Genomic DNA, 15,806 nt, shown 5'->3' with positions numbered 1-15,806 from the left:
GAATATGTCGGAAACTAAAGAAGAACAGATAACTCTATTTGAAAGATCTTGATTAGTTTAGTACGACAACAATACTAACGCAATTTGTACCAAATAACCGAAAAAAATTTTAGTCAATTAGTCGGAAACTAAAGAAGATATCCAAAAACCACAAATTGTCAAAATGACGCTTCCGGCAATTTTGCATCCAGGCGACGATATTTGAATAGGTTTGTATAGTTACCAATAGTCAGTACTAATTTGTACTGGAACCTGCAAACTTTTACTGGAAAAGTGTATGATAACCCAAAAAATTTGCAAGAGAGCACTGAATCGAGAGCGTAACAACACGAGAGAGCTGCAAATTCTTGCTAGTGAAATTTTTACTAGCAGAAATTAGCTAGCAGAAGAAGAAGAAGAATAAATGTCAAAAGAATATATATAAAGTGGTGTTACTAGCTCAGTTGATTTTGTGTATGTGTTTCGCCGCACGGCTTCTGATATCAAATTGAAAAATTTTGTTTGAATTTCTACTCACACTTACAGGTTTTGACAGTTTATGCCGCCAAAGCAAAAACAAAATACATGTAAATTTTTGTTTTTGTACTCCTGCTATCACCTTATATTGATTCGCCTTGGCACAAACAAAAGTAAAATGAGTGGAAATCATAATATTAATGATGTACTGGACAGTGTAAGTGCTTGTGTGTAAAGCAAAGAGTTTAAAAGTGATTTATAAATAGTAAAATGTTTACAGCAGATTGTCAAAGCAGTGCAACAACTGTTCTCTTGCAAGTTTTTGCTAGTTTTGTGTTCAGTAACCTCTTCTGCTAGTTTTCTCTTCCTCTCAATTTTACGCTCTATTTTGCTTTTACGCTCTCGCTGCAATGTTTTACTGGAGAAGTTACTATACAAACCTAATGTTACTCGCATATTTTCGAGCCTGTATGTAAATTTTCGGAAAAAAGGTTAAAAAGTATATTCATCTGCTGAAAAGATATTTTCGCAGATTCACAATTTATTTAAAATAAATCTATTAGCCCAATCTCCAATTCCATGTGAATAAATCTCCTCAGTGCTTAAATAATTTTCACCACATTAAATAGCTGCACAACACCCTAATTGCCGAAAAAACGTTGCTTGCAACACTAGTCCTTTATGGGGACCAAACTTGGCGAAAAAAAAATAGCTAAGTTTGTTTACTGGATATACTGAGCTGGTGATGCTGTGTTTTCAAATTCATGCGATCCTGTTCCTACGTCTGGTTTGCTCACATAGCCGCTGCCTTCAAACGCTGTTACACAGCATTCTACGGATGGTGCTGAAAAGTATGAGTGGAAAACGGTACGCAACAAGAAATCAAATAGATATAAAAATATTGTTGTGGGCAGTAATACTAACTGCGACCTCGACGTTGTAATTAAAAAGAAGTGGTTACACATCTCTTCGTTCAAACCATCCGTGACTGAAGATAAAATAATTTCATATGTTGCTGATCAGTCAGGCGTTGACAGTCAACACCTGGCTTGCTACAAGCTGGTTAAAAAGGGTGCTTCTGTCGATAGTTTGCGTAGCCTTAACTTTAAATTTGGCGTTTCACCAGCATTCTACAACCAAATTGCGAATCCAGCGGTCTGGCCGACTAACATAAAAGTAAGACCGTTCCGCTTTTTTCAAAAACTGGACAACTCGGAAGCGAACCACTAGCCCAAATCGCAGCTGCAATGATAATAATCTGAAAATCTACTACCAAAATATATCTGGTATTCGAACTAAATGTGCAAAGGTTCGCATGTTAACTGCTCATTTGGAATATGACGTATACGTTTTTGTGGAATCATGGCTTAACGACAGCTTTTTTGATTGCGAAATCTTTGATTCTGACCTTTTCGACATTTTTCGCAAAGACCGTGATGCTGAGAAGACGGGATGTTCTAGAGGCGGTGGTGTTCTCATAGCGGCTCAACGGAGATTCAAAGCTTCACAAGTAACGCTCACCAATTCTGACTCGCTCCTTGATCAGCTTTGCGTCTGTATTCACAGCTCCTCCGGCGATATCCTTTACATATGTGCGTCATACATCCCGCCGAATAGCTCTGAAAGCCTTTACGTTGCACATGCTGATAACATCGTATCATTGGCGTCTGATGTCGTTGGTAATAATCACATTTGTGTTCTTGGTGATTTCAACTTTAGCCGGCTGAACTGGACTCCAAGTGGAGATTCTGCTGCTCTTATAGCTGCAAACGTGAGCTCTCCAACAGAAATTTATATCGTTGATAGCTTTTCAAGTATTGGATTACAGCAAGTTAACTGTATTTATAACCAACTAAATAGACTATTGGATCTTGCTTTTATCAGTGACAATGTAAACTTCACGTTATCGGAATGTATGTCTCCCATCTCTCCGGCTATAATGCATCATGTGCCTCTCGCTCTTGAGCTGGAGTTTTATAACTTTGATTCAGTGCCGGAAGATCGCAGTATTAATTTTAACTATAAATCGTGTGATTTTTCTTCCTTAAATGATGCCCTATCAGATATAGATTGGAGTTATACTTTCCGTGGCAGTGATGTAACCTCTTGTTACCGTATTTTTAAGACCACCCTCTATGAGCTATGCCTACAGTACATCCCTATTCTTAAGAAGAAGGTGTACAAACTACCGTGGTACACGAAGCGTTTAAAGCATCTAAAAAATTTAAAAAACAAATTTAGCAAATTGTATAAATCCTCAAACGACTCCGCGCATCTTCTTAAGTTCCGGTACTTTCTAAAAGAATTTAATTGTTTGAACAAATTTTTATACCGTAATTATATTTTAAACTTTGAAGCTAATATTATCTCGAATCCCAAATCTTTCTGGCGTTTCATTGATTCCCGAAAATCTTGCTTATCAATTCCAACAAATGTTTTCTACAATGGTCGCTCTCGCTTCGTTTTTATTTGATTTCTAATTTTTTTAAGTAGCTCGCAGAAGAGCATGAAGCAGAAGATTTCATCAGTCCACTCAAAGATGTGGAATCTGATGGACTTGAAAATTTTGCCGGCTACATAATTTCGAAAATGGGGTTGACAAAACTAGGCTTCAGGACGCATGTAGAAAGTGATCAAAATTATACGTATGTTAACTGTTTATCGGAGGCCGGTCTGTACAAGCCTAATTCAAGTTTTTTGCATACATTGGAAATTTTGAATTCAAAATTTGTTGAAATTAATGGTGATTCGCTAACCACAAAGCCAAAATTTTTGCAAAATCTGATGAGAAATTTAAAAGTAAATTTGGACCAAAATATTATAAAAAGATTTTATTTGGGAAGAACATTCTTTAGCATTCGATTATTAAATCGCTAGATTAAAGAAACGAAAATTGTATATCAAAATAAGAAAATGAAAAAAATAACAACATAATGCACTAATGGTTTTTATTATAAAATAAAAAGAATAATTACAATGTAACAGTTTACATTTTATATATTTTTAATAAAAGAGGGGCAAACCACGTAAGTAAAAAAATATCAAGTACTGATTGTGAGTTTTGATTTGAAATATTCTCACATTGGTAAAAATATGGGAAAGAAAATACTCCGATCTATTGTTTTAATATTATCAAAGTGGCAAGGCCGTTGATAATACTGACAATTTATGAAACTTCAAAAAATTTTATTATCCGTCAAAAGTTGTTTATTGAAACTACCTTCTTTTTTGTATCATGAGCGTCATTATAGCCAACTGAAGCAAGATAACCTGCGAACTATTTAGGCGGTGAAAAAATTAGGAGGAGTGAACTTATGGACTAAGAACTAATTTCATGAACTCACGTCGATATGAAGATAAATCACCCTAACGCAGGTTTTGCGCAGTATCGAAGACCTTACAGAAAGCGAGTCAGTCTGAGCCATGGTACAATAAAAACAGGTAGAAGCCAAATTGACATCAAACCTACAAAAGTCAAAGTTTTCGGGAGAGTAAAAATAAAAATGAGCGTGTGTAAGGAAAAATAAAAAAATTACATTTCGCTGGTTGACGTTTTTAAGCAAATTTGAAGTTTTGTATTTATTTATTTATTTTCTTTAGTTAAAATTTGTTAATTTATATGTTCTTTTCTATTTTTTTATACATTGAAAGTTTATATTTATAGTACCTGTTTTAATTTTGTATAATATACAAATGTATGTATAAAGCGATATATGTACTAGGCATAACGTTGGACAATCAATAAATCAACGGAACACAAATAATGATTGCGACATTCCCTGTAATGCATTTTCAATAAGTTTGGCTTTCTCCAACTCCGTCTTGAGTGCTGAGTTTTCACCCTCCAGATTTTCAATTCTTGACTTCAGCAACAGAATTTCGAGTTTGTAGCTGGATTGTTCTAAGTCTCCACTAAACGCCTTAAATTAAAAATATTTCTATAAATATTCGCGTTTTAACAATGCTTACTCAGTTTGTGAAGCGGGATCATTTATTAAGCTTTCACAACTTGATTTATGAGTTGCAGTGTTGTTGGAAGGACTTTCCGGCATAAGGGTCATAGGGAGAGCACTTGGCATCAAACGTGCCTTTCCTGTACCTCCTGGTGCATTTATGAAATCTGCTGCTTTAAAATGCTTAACGCACAGCAAGGCATTTCGCTGCAGCTCTACCCCACAGCTGCTTTCCCAACGCTCCTTACGCCGAGGGCATTGAGGCACGTTAAAAAAATTAGTGATGTCTGCATTATATTTAACACCACATAAAAAACAACGCTTCAGGTGCTGCATTTTTAACACATACACTAAGTAGAAACCGCACAACACTACAAAAATGCAAATTTAATTAAAATTTGTTTTTAACGAACATTCAAAAAAAACAAACGACATGACATTTTAAGCGTAACGAAATATAGGAAATAAAATAAAATCAAGTTGAAGTTTAAAGGTTTGGTTCTCATGAGAGCAACGTCATTTTGGCTTCTACCTGTATTTATGTGCCTTGAGTCTGAGCCTTGCCGTTTATTGTCGGGTAACAAAATGTTGTTCTCTTAGCTTTGTTCACAAGAACGCTTCAAAACCAAAACGGAAATGAGAATAAAACTGTTGAGAACGTTCTCAATGGAAATTATATGAGAACAAAACCCTATGGAACGTTCCCGAAGAGAACAAAATAATTTCGGGAAATTTTCTAAGAGAACGAAATGGGAACGGAATGTTTTGGCAAAGTACAAAAGTCTAAGGAATTTTCTCTCGAAGCACATAGCCTGTTCCCGTACTTCACGATTTGCATGATTTGGAGCTTTTACAGGAACAGCTGTTTTCGCTTTTAATAAACCTTATGTGAACGTGGCTTACGGGAACGATTTTGGACTAAATCCCGCAAAACCTGCCAATCGTAGACGTTCTGGAATGCACTAAGTTTTTCGCCTTTAATAATCCTTATGTGAACGTGGCGTACGGGAACGACTTTGGACTAAGAGTTTTGTTCGCAATTTGTTCTTTACGGAAAAGTTCCTGAACCTTTTGTTCTAATTTTGTTCCCGTTCAAACTGCTCTCAATACTTTGGTTCTCATTTGGCTCTTTGGTGTTCTTGACATTACATTTTGTTCTCGTGCAGAACTAAACCAAAAATGGAACGCGTCCTCGGCTACTAGCTGTAGGATGCCCGATATTGCTAAGGTCAAGTCGATGGTTTCAGGCATTGATTTTAAAGCCGTCTTAAGGGCTTATGTTATGTTGTGTTACATTTAGTGGATTGTTCCAAGACGGGGCGTACTTGGGCTATTACAATGTGATCTTTGTGATATCAATAAGCATTGATGGGAACGATAACGGTAACGGAACTTAGCCAAGAGGAAAATATCGGACCCAGAGTGTTCCTCACGGTTAGTTAAAAGGTCGATTCAAGATGCTTAGTATGCAGCCTCGCAAGAGCTGGGCAACTTAAGAAAATAATTTCACCTCGTTACTTTCCAAACAGTTGCGACTGTAAGGATTCAGTACGATATTTAGTCGCACGGCTTGAATTTTCAGCGGTCAGTATCCCGTCAAAACACCCACCATGATATAGAGATATGAAGAGTTTGTGAGCGTAAGTAGGTCCCTTGACCGCATCTCTAGGGGTTAAACCTGCACATGCCCTAGCTGTCGACCAGTGCTAGCTTCTTATTTTCGCCCCGTACTCTCAATCTGACAAGAGGTCAATCGTCTGGCTTTCCTGGTTACAAATGAGAGCGGATTGGTTAAACGTTTCTATTTTTAACGTCTCGAAGGCAGAAATAGAAATGGCGCTGGAAGTCATTATAATGAACCTTTTAGTTTCTTATTTCGTGCTATTCTGAAAATCATCTGTTCTGAAATGTTTGTAGAACCCATTTTCTAGGAAATTACAATTTATATGAAAGGGTGCGGACGGCATATCAGATTTCTCCGCTTTGCCGAAGTTTGAGGGTTAGCCGCATTTGGAAAGTTGAAATTTTAGATTCGCGGTCACAGTTGCTCTGGGACACTTGACTTTATTTGCTTTCATGATTCGTTGGGTTCGTCAAACCATTTGGATTATCCGGTGAATCTATTTAAATTAGTAATGGTTAATTTGGAGATTTTACCAAGATTTTGGATGGAAAAACTCCCGAGTGCCAATGTTGGGCACTCGTATAGATAGTGTAGGACCGTTTCTTTACTTCCCTCAAGATTACAGCTAGGGCAGCTAAGGTATGGAAAGCCCATTTTAGCTGCATATTCACCAAGGAACCAATGTCCCGTTATCGTGGCTGTTAATTTGACTATACCATTCCTCGTCCTCTTTAGATCTTATTCTGTCTTTGGCTCGTCATAATGCGGCCATATGTTCCTCGCAGTTTTGCAGGTTTGAAGGTTGTTCCAACGTGTATCAGCCATACGTGTGAATTGCAGATGTAGTTTATTGTCTCTGCTGCGGATTCATCAAAAGATACTCCGGCCTTAGCCTACTCATCAGCCTTCTCATTTCCGTCTATGTTCCTACGGCCGGGAACCAAGTTGAAAGAGATGTCTATAAACTCGGCCGCCGAGCTTAACGCACATTTGCGATCTCTGACTGTTTTAGATTTTGTTACCGGTGAGGCAAGTGCCAGAAGTACCGCTTAGTTATCTGAGAAAATGTATGCTTTTCGTACTCCTACGCAGTTCCTCTCTAATGCTATACAGGTATTTTCGGTTCCCAGTATTTCCGCTTGGAAAATGCTAGCAAAGTTAGGTAGTCGGAACAAGAGAGAGACATTCAACGTTTCAGAGAACACCTCTGCTCCAACAGCGTAGTCCATTTTGGACCCGTTAGTATAGATTTCAGTGTAATTATCCTCGACTCTCGACTGCACCTAATCCAATTCCTTCTAGAAGGAAACTTCACCTGAAAGTTTTTCTTGAAATCTGTCGTAGGAGGTATATAACCAGATTGTTTCTCTGATTCGTGTCATTCAAGAAATCCGAGGTTGGAATCCTCGGCCAGCAAAATTCTTTTAAATTATTATTTTATATTAAATTTTTCTTTAATTTTTGTTGTTTTAAAAATAAAAATATATTTTTAATTTAATTTTTAGAAAAAAACTTTTTCTTTCTTTACATTTTTCTTTTTAAATTTAATTTTAAGATTTTATTTTGAAGAGAATTTTTTTTAATTGCATTTAATTTTTGGGAAATAATTTTCTTTTCTCCTTTTTTTAATAATTTTTTTTTACTTTTTAAATTTTATTGTTTTAAAAAGAAAAATATATTTTTTAATGTCATTTAATTTTTAGGAACTTATTTTATTTAATTTTGTCATATATTGTTTTAAAATTTAATGATTTTATTTCATTTAATTTTTAAAAATTAAATATTATTGTTTTAAAATTTTTTTTAGTTTTTAAATTTTATTGTTTTCAAAAGAAAAAAAAATATTTTTTTAAGTTTCATTTAATTTTTAGGAACTTATTTTATTTAATATTTTTTTTCATTTAATTCTTTCTTTTTTAATTTCAAGAATATAATGTTTTAAAAATTAATTATTTAATTTTTAGGAAACATTGGCCCGTAGTTATAGTCAAAATAAAGTCGACTCTAAAGTTAAAAGCAGCTTTTTGACATAACTTTCAATGGGATATCTGTCAAAAAAAGCTTATTTTTACTTTAGAGTCGACTTTATTTTGACTATAACTACGGGCCTTTGTATTTTCAAAATCTAGAAACATATTTTTTTTTAATTCAATTAAATTTTTAGGTACTTATTTAATTTTTTCCTTGTTTTTATTTAAATTTGTTTTTCTTTTTTTAATTAAATTTTCTTTAGTAAACCTTTAAATATTGACGTATTTATGTATGGCTCCAAAGTTAACTCTGTGTCAGGATCTTAGGCCCATATGAAAGTTAACCATGACAAGCTTTATTTCTCTCTTTGAGAATATGTACCCGAGCTATGTAGAATATGTAAGCCCAAGCTCATAGACTTCGTTAACGGAGAGGTGGTACTTAGGTGTATGCAGTGAAATCCAAGGTGTACGCAAGGCATTGCCAACACTTTAACTACATTTAAAATCTGGACTCTGTCTAGTTGTTCCTTGAATCCACTTCTGGTTTCTTCGGTCATCGATATCTCCCAAACTTATACCACGTACATTCAATGTCAGACAGTCATCTGCTTCGACTGAACATAAGGGACTGGCCTTTTTTTGTGCTAAAAAGAACTGACTTTAAACAGTTATAGTCATACCTACAACCCTGATCACCTTTCATGCCTTGAAGAGGATGACATAGCAGGACACTTTTTGTGCCTCAGTTCCACTTTAGTTATGTAAATATGGGGGAACACCTTAGCTCTTTGATGCCCGATAATCTTTTATGGTTTGTTCATAAACCAGGTTAGGCAGGGTTAGGTTGGCCGATCGACAAGATCTCACTTATGTACACTGGTTACTCGCTCCTATGGCTGCCAAGAGGTATTGTCTTAATGTTTTAATTTTAACGCATTTTTTTGAGAGCTGCATCGAACTGCTAGTTCTTTCGTCCGCAATATCCGCTAGCGAGGAGACGACGCAACGACAAGGTAGCTAAATCCCGAACTAATAAAAGGCTGGAAATGGCTTGTTACAATAACCCGTAAGTACAAATTTTTGCTCGGTTACACTTTTGCTAAGTGCTTGGCCGAGCTTCTCCTCCTGTGATGTGCGTCTTGATGTTATAAAGCAAATGGAGGCACCTACAATTTTACGCGTCACCTCCGAACGGCAAACGGTTTTTATGGGAAGCTTTTTCAAGGCAGAAACACACTCGGAGATTTGCCATTGCACACCGATGGGCAACCGGTGTTAGAAAAAAAGGAGTGTGCGCCAGGTAATTTGGAAATTTGATGTGTACACTTTAAACTATTTCGGGGAAAAATCAGGACTATTTCAGGATAATTTCGTGACTAGTTTCGGTCTACCCCGAATTTGATCCCAAACTGAGTCTCAAAATTGTCCTGAAGTGGTTCTGAAAAAGTCGTGAACTTGCCCCGAAATGATCTAGAACAAGTCTTGAAATGCTCCTGAAATGGTCCCTTACTAGACCTAAAATAATCCCGAACTAGACCGGATATAATCCTAAAAAGTCCCGAAATAGTCCTGAACTACGGTAAAATAGTCAAGAACTAGTTCCAAAATAAATAAAATAAAATAAAACTTTTTTATATACAACGCTTTTATAAATGAACTAAAAAGTAGAAAATAATATTTCTCAGTCCCACAGAATTTGTTTTGATAACTTTTGATTTTGAAATTTTAGCAAAAGTCATTATAAACAATGAATGACATTGAAAACGAAAAACGTGGAGCGCATGCAGTACAAAGCATTCGATTTCATTGACAATAGTCAAACTACATAACATTCTACGGCGAAAGTACAAATTTGAGATCGATTTTAAGCTGTCGTTATTCATATGCCCACATACATACATTTGTTACTTTTCATATCAATTCAACTGTATTACATGCGCCCCACGCTTTTCATTTTCAATGTCATTAATTGTTTATAATGACTTTTGCTAAAATTTCAAAATCAAAAGTTATCAAAACAAATTCTGTGGGACTGAGAAATATTATTTTCTACTCTTTATAAAAGCGTTGTATATTAAACAGTTTTATTTTATTTTATTTTATTTATTTTCTACTTTTTAGTCTTGTCTGTACAAAATTTTGCAATAGATATTAAAATAATTCAACTTGCAGTGAAAGAGAACAGAAGACTATGTGTTTGCTCACACTTAGTATAAACATACATATGTACATACATACATATAGCAGTAGTTTATTTCATTTAAAGAAATGGCGTGTCGTCCATTTCCGCTGTGACGTATATAAATAGTGCATATATTTAGGCGCAATATTTAACTTCTTCTGGCTGGGCGACATCTACCTCTAGAGTTTTTCTAATTGTATGTCTTTGATATGATACCTACGACGAGGTTGATATCTAGACTAGGTTTGCCATAAATACCTTTGCTATAATTATAGTATAAAATGGTGGTCCGGACATACAACATTGCAAGTTGATAAAAGCGTTGTATTTTCTTAGGTATTTTCTTAACAGCGGTCGTCCCTTGGCAGGCAATGGCAAACCTCCGAGTGTATTTCTGCCATGAAAAACAGCTTCTCATAAAAATACAATCGCCGTTCGGAGTCGGCACAAAACTGTAGGTCCCTCCGCGTTGTGTGACAACATCAAGGCGCACGCCACAAGTCGGAGGAGAAGCTCGGCCAAACACTAACATATGTGTAAGCGCCAATCTATTATTATTATTATTATTAGTTCCGAAATGATACTGAAATATCGGTCGGGAAACATTCCCGAAATGATAACGAACTAGTCCCGAAACGGTCCTGAATAGGCACCGAAACGGAGGAAAAATCCCTGAGCCCAAAGTGGACCTAAAATAGTCATGAACTAACCCCAAAATGATTTCAAACGAGGGCTGAAATCTTCCTAAAAAGGCCTGAACATAACTCGAAATGGACCCGAACCAGTGCCAAAGTGCTCCTCAAATAATTGTGAACTAGTCCTGAAATAGTACAGAACAGGTTCCGAAATGATCCCGAACTGGTCCTAAACTAGGCGCAACAAGTGTAAAAAGGGGTCTGAAATAGCAGATTGTCTCCAACTCGCCTTTAAAAATGCTTGGCACTCGTGCTTATGGGGTGGCCAACTCTGTTCTAAAAGCTCCATCGGTTAATCTACTGATGGGCATAGCCACGCATAATCATTCTTGGCGGAGTTTACAGATACGTTTCGCAAAGTAAATTATTTTTGTCAGCATTTCAGTAAATTTGATGACCCATTTAATGGCTTTACAAGTCGAGAACAGCTTTGGGTTTTTGCTTAACGCCAACAATGTTTAGCGCATAGCATTGCAAAAATTAAGCTACCAAAACTCGAAATGCATATTGGATTTTTTGCAACCAAATTTGGTAATTTTTTTTCTTATGCAATTGAATTGTAAACGGAAACTTAACCAAAGAGACACAGTGGAATTTTTGCTCGCCGTTGAGCAGGCAACGCACGCACCAGTCGCCAGGTAAGCGCGCGACTTGCTTGCTATGCTACTTGTAATTTTATCGAACTGCATTTTTTGTCTTCATTCACAAACGGTATGGTCGGTTGAAACACGCGCATGCGTAAGTGAGAGTTTTTTTTTCGTGGCAACGATTGACCGATACGTATAACCTTTTTGATTGTAAAAACAACAGTAATAAAATGGTAAACGTTAATTTGTATCGTCATAGCGCGAACGTGCGTGTTTCTCATGTTAAAAGAAAAAAAAAAGTTTAAGCCGGCGGTGCTGGTAAATTTCTTGTATCGAACGTGCCAAAATTGTTTCTTTCTTGCTTAAGGCTCCGTTATGCACACTTGGCATTGCTTAAAAGTTGTCACATCAGGAATCTGTTAAATGAACTTCGCGCGTAAGCGGTTAGCCAACACACAGTATTACATACGTAAAAGTCTGTTGGTTTTTGATTTCTACGTAAAAATGGTATAGCAGTGCATGCAATGCCAAGTATGCATAACACAGCCTTTAGACTGCTTATGCTGTATTGAGATGGCAGATCAGCTTTGTCTGACAATTAAGGCGGGTTCACCGTTCGTGTCCGGACAACTTTATATTTGCTCTCAAAACATTTTTGCCGGAGAGGGTGATGATGTACGGTTCGCCATTCAGTCCGGCACAATTGATTTTGTTCTGAAGCAAACAGCTGATGATATTGTTGCCTACATACGATTTTGAGGGCAAATAATATATGCAATTCGCTGCAAACGCATACAAAGGAGAACGCGGCAACCTGCATCATCCAGTCGTTCGGACAGAAAATCAAAATCAATTTGATTCGAACAAAGAGTGTTCAGCACATTTTTGTCGCTCTCTCAGTGAGACAGAGTGGGAAAGGAACGCGTAAAATTACTAACAAAAAGTGTCCGGACACGAACGATGAATCCGCCTTTAGAAATGTAAAACATGTTGCGAGTGGCTGAATACCCCAAAGTGCACACTACAGTAGGCTAAACTATTCGCATTTCGCCTGCCATTCGAACTTATTTTAATACCAATCTCATAACTACAAGAGAAAGGTTGATCTGCAGCATTGCCTTAGGCAATTAAAAGAAAAGAAATTACGGAGGATCATGGGCAAGCTTAGCGGAGAATGAGAATGTATGCGCTACATATTGGTGTTCCCATAATGAACCCAGATCTCTCTACTATCTTTGAGAAGCGGCCATCCGAGAAGCAGTTCGAAGGCGTCTGATTAAGGTCCAGTTCTGCGATTCGACAGTAAGGACTTCGAATAGTCTATGAATCGTTGTTGTCTCGCTCAAATAAAGGTAGGCCCCGGAAACTACATAAATGATGGCCACAGGCATGAATAACTACGTCGCGATTGAATTTGGTTAAGTAGGAGCCTAGGCTGCGACAGTATCCAGATCTGAATTGCGCCAGAGCTACGTGGGCATCCCCAGGCAGCAGATGAAGGTTTTCGTTTGAGATGGATGCTAATTGAACTTAAGTGGTTGCGCGATATATGCCTGGAACTCGTTAGCAGATATCAGTTCTGACGTGTCTAGGAGGTGGTTTAGCTGCTAACAGCTGCTAGTTCGGGTGTTAGCAACCGAGCAGAAACTGCGTGTCGCAAACGAAATGACGTTCCCTATAAGGGATAGGTATTTTCCTTGACTCCAAACATACGTGGATGTGCAACGTAGAGGAAAGAGCAAAGGCGGCACCTCTGTATAATATTAACGGTATGCACACAACAGTTATCCGACCCAAGGCACATTAAACAGGTAGTATCAGTAGAGCAAAAACAACATTTGCGTGTATTTTGTTGTTGCTTCTGCTATCGAAAGTGTCAAAAACTGTTCTGAATGTTTTCTTCTAAATCAAAGCGTGCCATGTGAAATACAAAAAATTTTAAAAAATAAAAAATTGAAATTGGAAAAAATAAAAATTGATGCAACTTTCTTTCCTAGTAAATTTGTTTGCTTCTCGAAGCATTGATCCATCCTTTGCAAGGCCCAGTAATCAACGGTCGTGCTGCTGAGTTGGGCGAACGTTCCAAAAGCTGCTATTCAATCGCTTGTTTTGTATGGAAAAAGGTTTCACATGCAAATGGATTTTAACAATTCAGAATTTTTGTGAAAAAAAAATTAAAAATATTTGACATTTTCGAGACCAAATAATTTGAAAATAAATCAAATCAGCTGCTCTACTGATACTACCTGTTCAATGTACCTTGATCCGACCGATGTTAATTTATGGAGAGCTGGTATGGTGAAAAACTCTGGCGAAAGGGCAGATAAGGCAATCGTATCACCTGTCTGATAATTGTCAGGGAACGTCGCTATATTCGTTGACATTCGGCCGGCATTGAAAACGTTAGCCTGCAAGGTGGTGAGTCGAAAGTAGTTCGGAAATGTCGCGTATTGCTGGCTTCATTGAGTCAAGTGAAAACCTCCATCTGCTGGGTGTCTGGCTATAGCAATAGTGAAGAGAACGAAATAGCCGACGGAATGGCTAAACACGGCTCGAAAATGCAGATTAGCGAGAAGAAACCCTTCAAAAAATGGGACTAATCCGGGATGACTCTGGGAGCAATCGCAAAGGAGCATGCGACTAATACCACTTTTGATCTCTTTATATGGAATGAACTGTTCGCTTTTGTTCGAGCATGTCCTATGAAGATACTAATTGTTCACCTTTATACCCGAACGGGTATAAAAAGCGACTAGTCACTTTTAAAAAATAAAAATAAAAATTTGCGCCAGCTGAGATTCGAACCGGGGTGCTCAGTTTTGTTAGGCGAATACTCTCTCTGCGAGCCAGCGCCGCACATGAAATTCCATTGACTAAGTGCGTACATATCATTAAGTCGTTAATAGTACCCGTTAAAGATGAGTTGGGGACTAATTGATCTCCAATTATACCCATAAGGGATGAGTCGAGACCAATTGATCTCCATTAGTACCCGTATGAGACTAGTTGCGACTAATTAATGCCCAACTGTACCCGATTGAGAGTAATCTCGGAATACTCTCTTTAGAGATTAGTCGCACAATTTTTTGCAGGGAATATTAAACCGTGTATTTTGCTGAATTAGTGTGTATTAGTACAACAGCAGCAGCAGAGATTATACGCTTCATAACGGAATCCATTAGCCATATATTATTACAAATATTATTTCAGTATTTTTAACTGGTAGCTCTTATCATTTCCGCAGTTCTGAGAATTTTACAGAAATTTTATTTTATTTATGGAGCAGAAATTTTTTTATTATTTAACCCATGATAAAAACACATGATGGAATAAAGAAAGGTGTTATACGTTCGCTTTCTTCTTGCTCTAATCGCCATCTTGAACTCCCTTAGAAATTTCAATTTGCCGCTTTGACAAAGTACTTTTTATATCAGAGCGATTTTCATGAAAAAGTATTAAAAATGGTACTCACACAAGCAAAAGCATAGATCGACATGCATTGGCATCACTGATCGCCTTTTTCGTCTTTGCTTTTATCTCTGTTTCGTTGACAATCGGAGTTAAAATTAATTTTTATTAGATAAAATAAAAAATTCCGCATTTAGAATTTTTTTTTTGGAAAAGAATTGCTCAAATCGTAAGTATCATGATAAAAACATAACAAGGTAAAACCATTGAGAGGCAGTCTGACGTTTGCCAACAATATAATTTTAAAATCATAACTCAAACTCACACACACATTCTCATTTTCAATCTCAAACAACAACAATTGTGTACAATTTAATTTTTTTATTTTCAATTTTATATTAAAATGTTGGCAAACGTCAGAACAAAATCATGGCCGACGAATTGAGAGAATGAATTTACCTTGTAATGTTTTTATCATGGTAAGTATTTTATGTATATCCGATAAAGAAACTATAAATAAAACTATTCCAAAGGTGTTTTGCTGTTTTGTGTGCCCGTGCATTCCATCAACTTGATCGGCTGCCTCTTGCCAGCATTGTTTGAATTACTGCGAAACCATCGCTGCACTCGTAAGTACTTTTGCAAAATTTAATTAAGCAGCTATTAACGATTTTTTTTCATAAGTTTTCACTTGCTTTGGTTCGCTGCCTGTGTACACCTTGGTGCCAGCTGCGGACTGTGGACCAACTTTTCGTGGCCGTGTGACTCTCGCATCGTCACAATGTGTCTTCCGCTTCTCTGTCTGTGGGACCACTGCATCGTAGGTTTCTTCTGCTGCTCCACACGTAAGTACTGTTGCAATACCAGTTGGAGCAAATATTAATGGAATTATTTCACAGGTTTTCGACTGCTTCGTGTTCCTTTGTTC

At 36.9% G+C, this 15,806-nt stretch overlaps 1 protein-coding gene and 1 long non-coding RNA gene across 2 annotated transcripts in view; one reads left to right on the top strand and one right to left on the bottom strand.

Moving 5' to 3' along the window:
• The window catches only part of LOC118733644 (dnaJ homolog subfamily C member 16), a gene marked incomplete at its 5' end in the record, with an annotated part of 452,466 nt that overhangs the window by 146,552 nt on the left and 290,108 nt on the right, over positions 1-15,806 (bottom strand).
• On the top strand, positions 14,794-15,719 carry LOC118748186. The gene is made up of 3 exons (XR_004994032.1): positions 14,794-15,107; positions 15,412-15,507; positions 15,563-15,719. It is a non-coding gene; the product is annotated as an uncharacterized LOC118748186 (long non-coding RNA).

Source organism: Rhagoletis pomonella, unplaced genomic scaffold (assembly GCF_013731165.1).
Source record: "Rhagoletis pomonella isolate Grant_MI unplaced genomic scaffold, Rhpom_1.0 Rhpom_scaffold_00001, whole genome shotgun sequence".
NCBI classification, from domain to species: Eukaryota; Metazoa; Arthropoda; class Insecta; order Diptera; family Tephritidae; genus Rhagoletis; species Rhagoletis pomonella.
This window is presented reverse-complemented; position numbering and strand designations above follow the sequence as displayed.